The sequence below is a fragment of the Papio anubis genome, chromosome 1 (genome assembly GCF_008728515.1).
Source record: "Papio anubis isolate 15944 chromosome 1, Panubis1.0, whole genome shotgun sequence".
NCBI classification, from domain to species: domain Eukaryota; kingdom Metazoa; phylum Chordata; class Mammalia; order Primates; family Cercopithecidae; genus Papio; species Papio anubis.
The window spans coordinates 48,719,074-48,732,855 of record NC_044976.1 but is presented as its reverse complement, the minus strand read 5'-3'; the positions used below and the strand labels follow the sequence as shown (position 1 = coordinate 48,732,855).

The 13,782-nt window shown below is 44.3% G+C and overlaps 1 long non-coding RNA gene across 1 annotated transcript in view; it reads left to right on the top strand.

The window, feature by feature from the left end:
* The window catches only part of LOC103885055, a 65,494-nt gene extending 56,158 nt beyond the window's left edge, over window positions 1-9,336 (top strand). The window contains exon 4 of the long non-coding RNA XR_004185093.1: window positions 7,925-9,336. This is a non-coding gene — a long non-coding RNA (uncharacterized LOC103885055). The remainder of the gene's footprint in view (window positions 1-7,924) is intronic.
* The last annotated feature ends 4,446 nt before the right edge of the window (window positions 9,337-13,782 follow it).

The following is a 13,782-nucleotide window of genomic DNA, read 5'->3' as shown; positions in this document are numbered from 1 at the left end:
TTGTAAGTTCTTTTACTTTGTTTTCAACTTTCTATAATGTGTTGCTTCAAGTATAGATAAACTGATGGACTTGGTCCAGAATATTGTTGTATGACCTAGGAAAAGCTACATCTCTCTATGCTTCAGTTTCCTAATCAGTAAATATGGATAAAGTCTCCTTTTTCCTGGTTGCTATATTTAATGAGATAATAGACATAGTGTACCTAGCAGGAGGCCTGTGCATAGTATGATGCACAATTACTACCCTGAACTTTATTCTGTTTCTCACATATTGTCTTCTGACTTACTGATATTTGCACAGTGAGGCTGGGATAGCCAGGCCCAAACCTGTATCCTAGATATGAGGGCTTCCCAGAGTCAAGCACAGACATATCACTCCTCCACTGCCTTACATCTGCCAAAAGAATGAAGGCCAGATCCTCCAAGGAGAGTCAGCTGAGATTGACTTCCCCTGAGGGTGTCTCTGAGAAACACACACCACTAAGCTGGCCTTCTTTTCTGAGAACTTCTGGTGGGGCATAGAGACCTGTGTGGTTGTGATGCTGCCTGCTGGGGGACCCATAGGCCATCAATTTTCTCATTCATTTGTTCATTCATTACTCATTTACTTTCTCATTCGCTGCATCATGTAGATGAGCCTTATTGAATGTTGACCCCATACCTACTAGGCGTAGGGGTGGGGGTCTGTACAAGGGGTTTTCACTTACCTTAGCTTATTGAATCCTCACATTTGCATTGCAGAAGAGGTTCACTTAGCTAAGCATGGCAATTTTTAAAAGTAAGATACAAATGAATGTCTCTCCTCGCATAGGCAGTCAGTTAGTCCCCTGGCCCTGTCAACTCTGTCTTAGTGCCTTTCAGATCTAATCCTTCTGCTTCCGCCCTCAGCTTCAGTCACTCTTTTTGCCAGAGTCATCTTTATAAAACCCAAGCCTGACCTTAGGAGAACATCCCTGCTCAGCCTGTAAAAATCAGTTTCTTTTGGTCTGATCTCCCATAATCTACCCCAACACATAGCCACTTCTCCTGCGCCTCAGTGCCCCTTTATGGCTTATGCTTCATACACTCTTCCTACTTTCTAGAATGCCTTTCCTACATGATAGACTCTAACCCATCCTCTAAAACCTCGCTCAACCACTGCTCCTCTTTGGCTCCCATAAAGGATTTGCTGCTCCCCTTCTGTGCCCATCTCTCACTGTACTGCAGTAACTTCTAAGTCTGTTCTCCTCCCACTGCAGGACCATGTATTCCTCAAGGGCAGAGACCATGCCTTTTTATTTTTGTGTCCCCAGAGCTTAGCTCAGAGCCTGGCACAAGCAGAGGGCCAGTGAGTGTTTGTTGAGTGAATTATGAATGACAGTGTGATCTCAGGGCCACCACTAGGGAGGAGAAACACGGCTCTTTGACCTCTTGGGAATGGAAAGTGTTCTCAGCTGAATTCTCTTGGCAGACACTTTCCAGCATCACCAGCTGCTCGCTCCCCAAAGGCCCTGTCTCTGCTCAGCCCCCCAGCTGATATGAGAACATTTGGCCATAAACCTGGCTAGCTGTGGGATTGTGGCCAGCACCTTGCAGAGAGCTCATCCTGGCAAAGCCTTGACCTGAACTGCTGGGCATGCATGAATGCTTATGGTCTGGCCTTGCCACATCCCAGCCCCATGCCGTGCCTCTGTGCCCCCTCATGCTCCAGGCTATAGCACTACTGAAAAGTTTCCTGAAGGCATCTTGTGATTTCACTTTTCTTTATGGTTCCTTCTGCCTAGGATGTTCTCCATCTGCCCACCCTTTCATCTTTGCTTAGTGAATTCCTACTGATTCTTCTTCTTGGTTCAGGTGTCACCTCTCTTCTGGGCCAGGAGCCTGCCCTGAGCACCTCCCAGTCTCTGGGGGTACCTCCATCATGATACTGTTCACACTGTGTTGTCATTATCTGTTTATTTTCCCAAAAAGTCTGTGGGCTTCCTGAAGGCAGACACTTGATTTAATTCACTTTGGTGTCCCTAGTACCTTGATCACAGTAGCTGCTCACAAGTATGTGCTGCATGGGTGAATGGTTGGATGGATATGTGGGTAAATTGTGCTAAGACCCTTCCCTATTGCTCTGAGTCAAATAAGTGGTACACCGTCCATGAAGGGGACCTGAGAACGCTCCCCAGTGCAGCAGTGGGTTGGAGAGAGGCCTGGGCTTCAGAACCAGCTCTGCTTCCAATCGGTTCTGAGTTCTCTCTTCACCTGTCTAAATTTGTTTACTGACCTCTTAAATGGGAATTACAACCCTTGCTCATCATACCTAGTAGAGTAATTGTGAGGATCAAATGAAACAATGTCTCTAAAATTGTTTTGCAAACTGTGAAATGCTGTGTTTTTACTCTGTGGGGGAAAGTTCAGTGCTGTCAGGTGGCAATGCCCACTAGGGGGAGTGGCAGAGCAGGCCAGGCCCTTATATTGGAGACATGGGGACAGTGGACGCCAGCTGTGGGGTAGAACTTAGGCTGGCCCAGAAAGAGGGGATGCAGGGTCCAGGACGCTTCATATTGAGGTCCCTGGCTCCCCTCTCCTCAGCACTTCTCTCCAGGTTTAAAGGGATGGCTGGGCTATCTTTGAATTGCTAGAGGAGAAAGAAATTAGAAAAAGAAAACCTGGCCTGATGGCAAGGGGACAGCCCTAACACTGCCTTATTGTGGGGGTGGGAGGTGGGAGTGGGAGATAGCTATGGGCAGGCAGAAAGTGTAGGACTTCAGCTTCTTTCCTTTAGGCACTGTTTTCTGTGACTAGCTCGAGAGCCTGGATGTCAGGGCTCTGAGGTCATTGTCTGACCGGTATAAGGCATATCTACTGGCTTATGGAATGCCACCTTATTGGGACAGGGTCTGGGTCTGCACATACCTCTCTCCATGGGTGCTTGAAATCTGCAGGCTTGGCCTACAGTTGATTAGCATCCTCTTTGCTGGGGCGGGTGGGACCAGACAAGGAGACCAGCTGGAGGAGAGCTCTGTAACCCAATTTGCTGTGCAGAGAAGCCAGTGTGTCTGGCAAGAGCTAATTGGAAAGCTGCTTCCTCTAAGCCTGGACCCAGGAGGGCCTTAGGCCTGGCTGGGCGGGGCCCCTTGGCTAGTCCAACATCACTTAGTGCTTTGTGGGAGCCACTCCCAGCGGGAGAGCACTTAGCTCTGGTAATTGGCCAAGCAGGCTTATCATTAATTCATGCCAAATTGTATTTCTTCTTTTGAGAAGGGCGGGGGATGGGGGATGGGTGGAGGGGGGGCGTGGAGAGAGAGAGAGGAAGAGTAGAAGTAGGTGGGAATAAATGAGTTTCTGAAGGGAACAGTCTGTTTCAGGGCTTGGTTGAAGCAGCTTCTTCTTGGGATTGGGAAGACTGAGGATTTATTTGCTAATTTACTGTTGACCTGAGCAAGTCACTTTCCCTCAGGTGGTCTTAGTTTCCTAATCTGTGGTAGGAGACAATAACCTGAGATCTATCTGTCTCAGAGGATGGCTTTGAGGGCTGAATCCAGATAATGAGGGATGAGTACTTTTCAGATGTTCATTTCAACATGCTAAGGGAGACGGAAGCCATTTACATTTAACGTAATTATTGATGTGGTTAGGTTTCAGTCTATCATTTTTTGGGCAGTATCTTTTGGATAGTTTTTATAGTGACTCTATTTTATTTCTTTTGTTGTCTTATCAGCTCCTTGGTGTGTAATTTTAATGGTTACCTTAGGGTTTATAGTACACATCTTTAACATTGCAGTCTGCTTTCAAGCATTGTTGCAGCACTTCACATGTAGTATAAAACCTTACCATAGTATACCTCCCCTTTTTCCTCCTTGCCTTTATGCTAATTTAGTCATACATTTTACCTGTAAACTTCATAATACATTATTATTATTTTCATTGAGACAACTATCCTTTAAAGAGATTTAAATCATATTTTAAAATCTTATAAAGTCTGGTATTCTTCATTTCATTGTGAGGATTTATATTTTCATTTGGTTTCATTTTCCTTCTGACTGAAGGACTTCCTTCAATATTTTTTATACTGCTATTCTGCTGGTGGTGAATTATTTTGGCTTTTATATGTCAGAAAAAGATTTATTTTATCTTCACCTTTGAAAGGTATTTTCATTGGGTATAAGATTCTAGGTTGACAGATTTCTTTTTATACTTTAAAGATGCTGCTCCATTGTCTCCTGGCTTCATTATTTCTCTTTAGAACTCCTTTTTCACCTTATCTCTGTTTCTCTTTTTATAACATTTCTTTTCTCTATGGTTGCTTTTAAGATTTTTCTTTTATTACAGGTTTTGAGAAATTGGATTATGAAGTGCCTTGGGGTAATTTTCTTAATTTTTCTTGTGTTTGGGGTTCATTGAGCTTTTGGATCTATGAGTTTATAGTTCTCACCAAAATTGGAAAAATTTGCAGCCATTATTTCTTCAAATAATTTTTCGGTACCCTTCCTCCTTCAGGGACTGCCATTATACATATATTAGGTTTCTTGAGGTGGTCCTGTAGATCGCTGATGTTCTTTTCATTTTAAAATTCCTTCTTTTTTTCTTGTGACTTATTTTGAATAGTTTCTATTTTTTTCAACTTTACTCTTTTTTTGCAAGGTCTAATCTGTCTGTAATTCATTCACTCCATTGAAATTTTCATCTCAGTCATTGCAGTTTTCTCCTCTGGAAGTTTAATTTTGATCCATTTTAATGTCTTTTATGACTACTTAATTTTTTCAACAGAGAGAATACAGTCATAATAATTATTTATTGTCTATATTTCCTAATTCTAATATCTGTGTCAGTTCCGATTGACTATGTGTCTTCTCAATGTGGGTCCTACTTTTCTGCATTTTTACAAGCTTTGTAGTTTTTGACTGAATTCCAGACATTGTGAATTTTACCTTGTCTTGGGCTGTATATTTTTATATTTCTTTAAGTATTCTTGAGATTTGTTCTGGGATGCAGTTAAGCTACTTGGAAACATTTTGATCCTTTTGGGTCTTTATTTTAAGATTTGTAGGCAGGATCAGAGCAGCTTGTGGTCTAGAGCAAATTATTCCTCATGACTAAGAGAAGACTCTTCTGAGTACTCTACCCAATGCCCTGTGAATTATGATTTTTTTCAAGTTGGCTGGTAGGAACAGAAACTGTTTCTGATCCTGTGTGAGTACTGGGCTCTGATAGGTCTTTCCCTGGCCTCTTGTAGTTTCTTCACACATACGCACTCATTGTTCAGTGGGAAACCTTTGCAGATTTCTAGAATTCTGTCTATGTGCAGTGCTGTCTTTCTCTCCAGTACCCTTTCCTGTGAACTCTAGTAGTTTTGCTCTCCTGGGATTCTCAGCTCTGATCTACAATTCAGGGAGTCCACAAGATTCTCCCTCCCTGTGCTGAGGCCTGGAAATTATCAAAGCAGTAAGCTGGGGGCAATGGTAGGGCCCACCTTGCTTATTTCTCAAAGATGATTATTGTTCTTTGAGAAACAGTAAAAACCATTGTTGCCTCATGTCCACTGTTTTGAAAACCATTGTTTCATATATTTTGTCTGTTTTTTTTTGGGAGTGGAGTTGTTTTACATGAGAAGGCAAGCCCTACCCTTGTTACCACCTTGCTTACAAGTGGAAGTTCACAAAGAGGCAGGAAATGAGGATCTTTTAAATAAAGCATGCTCATATACCTAAGCCTTGATAGTGAGGGATTCCCAGGGCCGGTTACAGTAAGGTTTGATAGTCAGAGTGGAGGGCAGCACTAAAGAGGCCAAGGTCCTAAGTCCTGGAATTTGTCCCTGATTATCCTGCTACTTATAATTTTTAGAACAGAATCCAAAATTTCTATCATATTGTTCAGGATTCTTCCTAATGCAGGCACCTCCAGAAGGGCTCCCCAGAGAGAATAAATAATGAATATCATAAATAAGTAAATTATATATAGTATGTTGGTATGTAATAAATGATATTGCCTGTGAAAGTCATCACCACTGTGCGTGACACATGGTAGGTAGCTAAGAACTCTTTCTAAGAAAGCCAAAGATTTCTTCATATTGGGAAGCCAGTGGGAGCCAAGTCTTGAAGTATGATAAATTCACCAGGTAGAAGAGGGAGCAGTATCTGGCATAGGAATAAACAAGATTAAAGTTTGGATATGGGGGATATGTTTGGGAAGTGGCCACGGTCCTGTCCCTGACAAACCCACGCAGTTGCTATGGAGCGAATGCATCAAGCTTTCAGGGCTGGCAGATGGAAGTTGTGTCAGCACCACGGAGAGTTCCAAGGGAGGCCAACCTCAAAGGAGAGCACTGGCTGCTCACCAGCTGATTTACCTGGTCAGCTCAATCCCAAACCAGAGTGACTCTGTCTCAAATTCAGGCAAGGCTGATATCTTTTTTTTTTTTTTTCCCGGGATGGAGTCTCGCTCTGTTGCCCAGACTGGAGTGCAGTGGCACGATCTCAGTTCACTGCAACCTCTGCCTCCTAGGTTCAACGATTCTCCTGCCTCAGCCTCCTGAGTAACTGGGATTATATGCATGCGCCACCATGCCTGGCTAATTTGTGTGTTTTAGTAGAGAGAGGGTTTCACCACGTTGGCCAGGCTGGTCTTGAATTCCTGACCAAAGTGATCCACCTGCCTCAGCCTCCCAAAGTGCTGGAATTAAAGGTGTGAGCCACCATGCCAAGCCCAGGCAAGGCTGATATCTGAATTTGACTTCAGAATTGGAAGCTAGTCCTCCCCCATCTTACATCTCTTGCTGTTGGAGTAGTTGCCAGAATCTTGTAGCACTGAAATCTTTGGACTGTTATCTGAAGATCTGGGTTTGAATCCTAGTTCTACCAGTGACTAGCTGTGCAGCTTTAGATGGATGAGTTAGTTTCTCATCCAGAAAGTGAGAAAAATGATACTTATCTGATAGTGTCGTTGTGAGGACTAAGTAGGAAAGAGCTAGTAAAGCAACATAGAAACACAGATGATACCTTCCAATACTTTGCTGTGGTGTGAGTGAAACCTTTAGCAATGTTAGACCCTCTCTGGAGGTGATGTATAGGATTTCAGAGTTGATAAGGGAGAAAGGACATTCTAGGCAGAGAGAACAGCAGGAGCAAAGGCAGGAAGGCATGAAAGTAAATGACTTGGCCAGGAAATAGAGAGTAGTTTAATGAGACTGAAGTTATTCAGCTGCCACTTTTATTCTGAAGCCTCCTGAACCACTATTTTCAGCACAGAGTACTCTCTTGAACTCCTGACTTTATTTCCAGCTAGTCTATTGTGCATCCCTGTTGAAAGTTCTACATGCACCTCTAACCCACCTTTCCAAAACAGAATTCATCTCTTTCCTCCAACATGCTGTCTTCAGATAGTATGTCAGAAGGAAGAAGTGTGACTTATGAATAGTCTTAAATTGGGTGAAAGTTGTCTTAAAGCATATGGTGACCTTATTCTCCTTTCCAACTAAGAGCAGAAAATGAGACTGATTTAAACTGAAGCATGAGATAATTGGGTTAGAGAAAGGAAGGACTTCCAATATTGTAAATTGTAAGGAACTCAGAAGGGCTGACCAAAAGAGGTCATGCAATTCTCTCCCCTGAAGAGGAGACATTATCGTCTAGCTAAGATACTTTTTCTCATCATCACTATTTAGTAACTATTACAATAATTGAATTATTAATATTCTTTTAACAACAGTTTATATTTGTATAGAACTTTACAGCTTATAAAAGGTCTAATTCGATCTTAATTGCCACCCTATGAGGTTATGAAGATAAGGATGATTAACTCATTGCCCCTCTGCCCTCATTTTATACATGGAGAAACTGAAACTGCAAGCCACAGAAGTGATGCAATTGGCAAGAAATCAAGTGGTGCAGCCAGGAACAAAACTATGTCTCACAGCTCGCACCTAGACCTATACTTTTTTTTCCCCCCCCAATAGAGCACTCTGGCTGTCAACTGAAAACAGTAGCAGCAGCAGCAGCAGCAGCAGCAACAACAACAACAACACCAACAACAATGACAGCTGTTGAATATATAACTAAAGATCCAGAGTCCCTCTTTCCAGTTTCTGGTGTTAGTTGCTACAAGGAGTGGGAGAATGAAGATCTGACCTCAAGGAATACAAGAGCTTTTGTTCAAAGTTCCAAGGCTAAGCTATTAGAAGGGAGAGAGGTCCTGATGCCATGTCATCTCTGACCAAGAGAATTGGTAGACTAGAAATAATCTATCTCTCACGTGGTCTAGGACTTGACAATCTACATAGCAGTTTTATACCCTCTATTTCATGTGACATGCTCCCTGTGACGCATGTGTCATTGTTACCACCCACTTTCCAGATAAGGAGAGATGGGGAGGTTCAGAGAGGTAAATGGATTTGCCTGAGGCCATTGGTCAGTGACTGAGCTGGGATAGGAATTACCTTCTCTGGTCTCTTGATCTAAACTCTTTCTCTCACTCTTTCTGCTGCATCTCAGTTGCCTCTGCGTCTAGCCAGATCCAAAAACAAATCCTGTAATTGAGTTGGAATGCGGGTGCTGGGGCCCAGGAGACAACGTTTTCTGCTTTTCAATCTGTTCTTAATTGATTAAAGTGATGAAATAAGGAAGAGGCCCAGAAGGGTGGATGTTTTCCATCAGTGAGTCAGGGGAACATGCAGAGGCAGAAGGTCAGGAGGAAGCTGCTGTTGCTGCAGCAACTTCACCCACTCTGGCCAAGTCCCCACAGATGTGCTGGTGGGGGAGACCTTCTTAGAGCTGCCCCAAGTGTAAAATAAATCAGAAAAGAGCAGGCCCTACTGGAGACTCTCTCCATCCTCATAATGTTGTCTCTGACTACCTGAGCACCTTCCCTCTTATGTGACAAATGTCCAGTGTCTAAGGGAGAGACCCAGTGAAGGCAGGAGGGGGCGTAGCTCAGCCTGAGAAGGGTCAGGAAAGGTTTTCTAGAGAAGGTGACACTGGCACGTGAGACTTGAAAGCTGAAAAGAGGTGATCTGGGAAAGGGGGGTGAGGAGGAGAAAGTGTTTTCCAGGTGGAGGAAATAGCAGGTGGGAGGTTTGGAGATGAGAGAGGGAATGGTTGGAGCCATCAGGTGGAGAGATGAAGCTGGATTGGCAGAGGGATTGGCAGTGCTGGTATCCAGAGGGCCTTCCAGGTCAGGTTGTTATGTCTCCTCTGAGGAAGGGTCGTGATTATTAGCACAATTTCTTTGGTTAGGCATAGAGAATGGATTGCAGGAGAGAGTGGCAGCCCAAGGCAAGTAATGAAAATGCTGGAGAGTTGGTGGGGTCTGAGTAGGGGGCAGTGGGAATACGGATCAAGAGAGAGAGAGATGGAGGGACAGATGGAATGGAATCTTTGTTTGTTTGTTTGTTTGAGACAGTATCTCACTCTGTCACCCAGGCTGGAGTGCAGTGATGCAATCACGGCTCACTGCAGCCTTTGATCTCCTGGATTCAAGCAATCTTCCCACTTCAGCCTCCTGAACAGCTGGGACTTCAGGCACGTGCCACCATGCCCATATGATAATTTTAATTTTTTTTCATTAGAGATGAGGTCTTGCTATATTGCCCTGAATGGTTTCAAACTCCTGAGCTCAAGCAGTCCTCCCACCTCAGCCTCCCAAAGTGTTGGGATTGCAGGTATGAGTCACCACATCCAGACTGGAAAAGAATCTTATTAGACTAATGGACCTTCTGGTGTGTGATGACTGGATGGTGGGTGAAGGAAGGAAGAGGAAGAAGCTGGCTTCGTCCAGGCCTTTGTGACTTGGCCCAGGTGGCCACTACAGACAGCTGTCTGTGTACAGTGTACAGAGGGTGATGTTCTTGAATTGCTGTTCCTACCCAGACTGTTTGCTTGTCATCTGTACTAGTCAGGTTCTCCGGGGAAACAGAACCAGTGGAGTACACATGCACACATGTACACACACAAAATAAGGAATCATGATGCAGTTATGGAAACTGAGAAGTTCCATGATCTGTCTCTGCAAACTGAAGACTCAAGAATGCCAGTGGTGTGATTCTGGTCCAAGTCCAAAGGCCTGAGAACCAGGGGAACCATTATGTAAATCTCAGTCCAAAGGCTGAAGATGACTGATGTCCTAGCACAGGCCTGCAGGCAGGAAGGGGATGAATCTTCTCTTTTTCTGCTTTTCATTCTATTTGGGCTCTCAGTGGATTGGATGAGGCCCACCCACATTGATGTGAGCAGTCTACTTCTCTGAGTCTAACGATTCAAATGCTAATCTCATCCAAAAACATTCTCACAGAAATGCCTGGAAATAATGTTTAATCTGGGCACCTTTGGCCCAGTCAAGCTGGCATATAAAATTAACCATCATACGATCTATAAGGCAAAAACTTTTCTGTGCCAGGCTCTGTGCTGGGCATTGGGCATGCCGTGATGATTCAGAACCAGACCTTGTCTTCCAAGTTGGGAGACAGGCACATAGCAGTGATGACAACATGGTGTGCTGAGGCTGAGACGGAGGAGTTTCAGGATCCCAGAAGGGGAACCTAAAGGACGGCAGGGAGGCTTCCTGGAACAGGTGACTCCTGAACCGGTTCTTGAAGCCTGATAGGAGTTAGCTGGGTGATTGAGGGAGAGTAGAATATTCTGAGGACAGAAAGGAAGTTGTGAAAGAGAATGGTATGATCAGCAGGAGGTATGTAGGTGGAGCCAGGTGTGGGGAGAGGGAGACAGGTGGGGTTGGGCTTTCCTGGCCTGGTTCTTTGTGTACTCTGTTCTTTCAACTTATGATGTTTTTCTCTTTGGCTTACATTACACTACCCTTCAAGGTCTACTTTAAATTCAAACTTCTCGAAGCCTTCCTTGTCAAAAGGAATTTGTTGGGCACCTACTAAATGCTCTTTATATCTTTCATTTTATTAATTCATCAAGGCATCCCTGTGAGGTCAGCAGTTCACTTCAGTTCAGCATACCTCTGGTCCCTGCTATGTTCCATGCCCTAAAAATATGCCGATAAATCAGATATTACAGCTCACATTCTAGTGGAGAAGACATGCCTATTAACAGATATTTTTAATACAAGTAATATTGGGTGCTATTATCTCAATTTTGCAAAGAAGAAACTCAGACATTTACTTATTAACTGATTTTGCCCAGGATCATATGAATAGTAAGTGGAACCCTGCTGTAGGTAGAGTTGAAGTCAGTGCTCCACCCTCTGCTCCAGTCAACTCCCATGGCACTTATCACGGTCTGTCTGGGAAGGATGTATCACTAAAGAGGTGCTGATAGTTTGCCTTACCCTGGGACTTGGTTTCGAGCTCAGTGAAAGCAGGATCCAGTGTGGTAAAGTGGTTCTGCAGAGAGAGAAAGCTTGAGAAGAGGATGGGACTAACATTTAGAAAGTGTCTACCACGTGTCAGCCTGTTGTTCTGATGCCAGTCCCACTTCCCACCTTTGTGCCCCTTCCTCTGAACAGCTTCCCACGTCCTCCCACTATCATCTGCCCTGGCTCTTTTCTCTTCTCTTGGTCATTGCCTGTTCACTTGTCTGTCTTCCCCACTTGATCAGGTTGAAATCTTCAGAGTCCATCATAGTGTGTGGACTGTAGTCAGAGTTCAGTAATCTTGAATTGGATTGACAGAATTCTTACTGGCCATGCTCTGACAGAGGGTCTGCTTGTGTCTCTGTCAGTATTTGTGGGTGTTGAGTCTGTGGGTTATCTGTGTGGGCCCACCATAGTTTGCATGGTGTGTGTAGCTCCTGTGTGGGGCCTTGCACTGACTTCCTGCATGTTCCCTATAAGGGTATTCCCACCCCCTTCTGAGCCCTATGCCTCCTCCCATCATTAGCATCTTACCCTGGCCAGCCCTAATGTCCCTCTCTGTCAGAAATATATTTCAGGGTAACTCATGTCTCCTAGCCATGATTAAAATACTTCTGAACACCCTTGGGTGTGGGCCTGGTCTCTTGGTGCATATCAAGTGCCTGCATTTGCCAGCTGAGCTCCCCAGCTCTATATCTGCTGACAATGAGGTCAGGCCCAGCTTGGTTTTAAAGGTGAGTGGGCAGTAAATGATAAAACTACACTCAACCTCTTGCGCAGTCCACAGCTCTGAAAGCACTCCAGCTGGTTTACAACTTCTCTAAGGGGCTGAACTTTTGCGGGGAGGGTTGGAAAGGTATGAATTTAGAAATTGTTGTCTTCAGACAGTTTGTGTTTCTGGGTGTTTAAGAAGTCTCCCCCCGCACCCCAAGCTGATCATTGTGTTTTAATGACTCAAAATCATGAATATTAAACCGAGGGAAAGTTGACAGTATTTAAATGAGCATCATTAAGAGACACATAAATTAACAGGGTTTTTAGTTCTTGTGGAACTGCCGTTTCAATGTTAATTAAACAACCGGAGTGCTCGGGCGCTTTTGCAGCAAACTGTCCCTAAAGTGTGCTGCAGAATATCATTATGGGTGGCTGCCTTGCTGTTTAATTATTTCCAAGTTGATTTTTTCCCCCATTGCTGAAGTAGTTTTATGCTTGTCTTGCATTTGGAAAAGGTGATGGAGCTGAACCTCTAAGGAAGCTGTCAGTGTGATCTCTGTTGGCCCAGTGGTGAAGACCTGAGCTGAGCAATGCTTGTCCCTTCGTGCCAGCCTTCTGTGAAAGAAGCCCAGGTGCCCCTTTGGGTCTCCTGATGGGCTGGCCCCTGACTGTTAACTCAGGGTGTCTAGGAGGTACCTGGCTCCTTAGCTGCCGACCATCTTACTCTTAGAAAGTTGGGGGTCTGAATTTGGATGGAGCCTTTAGATGCAGAAGGAAAGGCAGAGAGTGTCAGATTAGGGGAAGGGGTAGCAAAGGCTTCCGTGACTATGCTTGAGGCTGTGTGGGGTGGAGGAGCCAGGAGCCCTGGGATCTGCTCTTGATTCTATTTGGTCTGAGTTAAGTGACCTTGAGGCATTCCCTTCCCCTCTCTGGCATCAGTCTCTTCAACTATAACATGACAGGGCTAGATTAGATCATGCATTCTCAAAGAGGGTGATGTTGCCCTCAAGAGGGTAAAAAGTGGTTCTTGGGAAGGTGGAAAGAGTGTACTCTTATTTTAATGTGTAAAACAATAAATGTGTATTACATAAACAGGTACATAGTTTATTTGTGGTGTTAAAAAAGACTGAGAAATACTGGAATGGATGAACTCTAGGAGCTTCATCTTTAAAGAAAAGAAAGTCTCCTGTGAGGTGGATCCCCAGATGGTCACATTCCCTGGAATATGGAAATGGTCTTTATCATTACCTGTGTGAACGTGACTGGGCTCTTGTCTCCTGGGCGTCAGGGGCCTAGTCTGTCAAATGAGACTATTCATCTCTTACCAGTCCAAAGGTTGGGGGCTGGACTAAAGGAATTTTAGAAGTCAGTGAAGCAGCCTGGTGGAGAAGGATGAAGTCCTGGGTCCCAGTGTGTGGCTTTTGAAACCAGCCTGCTGGCACCAAAGCTTGACTCTAGCACTTAAAAGCTGTGTAAACTTGGGTGAGTTCTCAACCCCTTTAGCAAAATGGGATTGTGCACAGTACTTCATGGGGTTGTTGCGAGGATCAAGGCAGTCAGCATAAAGAAAGAATTTCATGGGGTCTGACATATAGTAAGGGCTCACTAAGTGTTGATTTTACACATCATTGTTAACATTCGTTTGTTTTATTGTTATTACTGAGTGGCCTTGACTGAGTTGCTGAGCCCCTCTGGGTCTGGGTTTCATGGTTCACAGCTAAGACATGTTTCATGGATTCATCGTATTTTTGCACACACCTTTTTTCTCTCTAGAATGCCCTTCTGCCT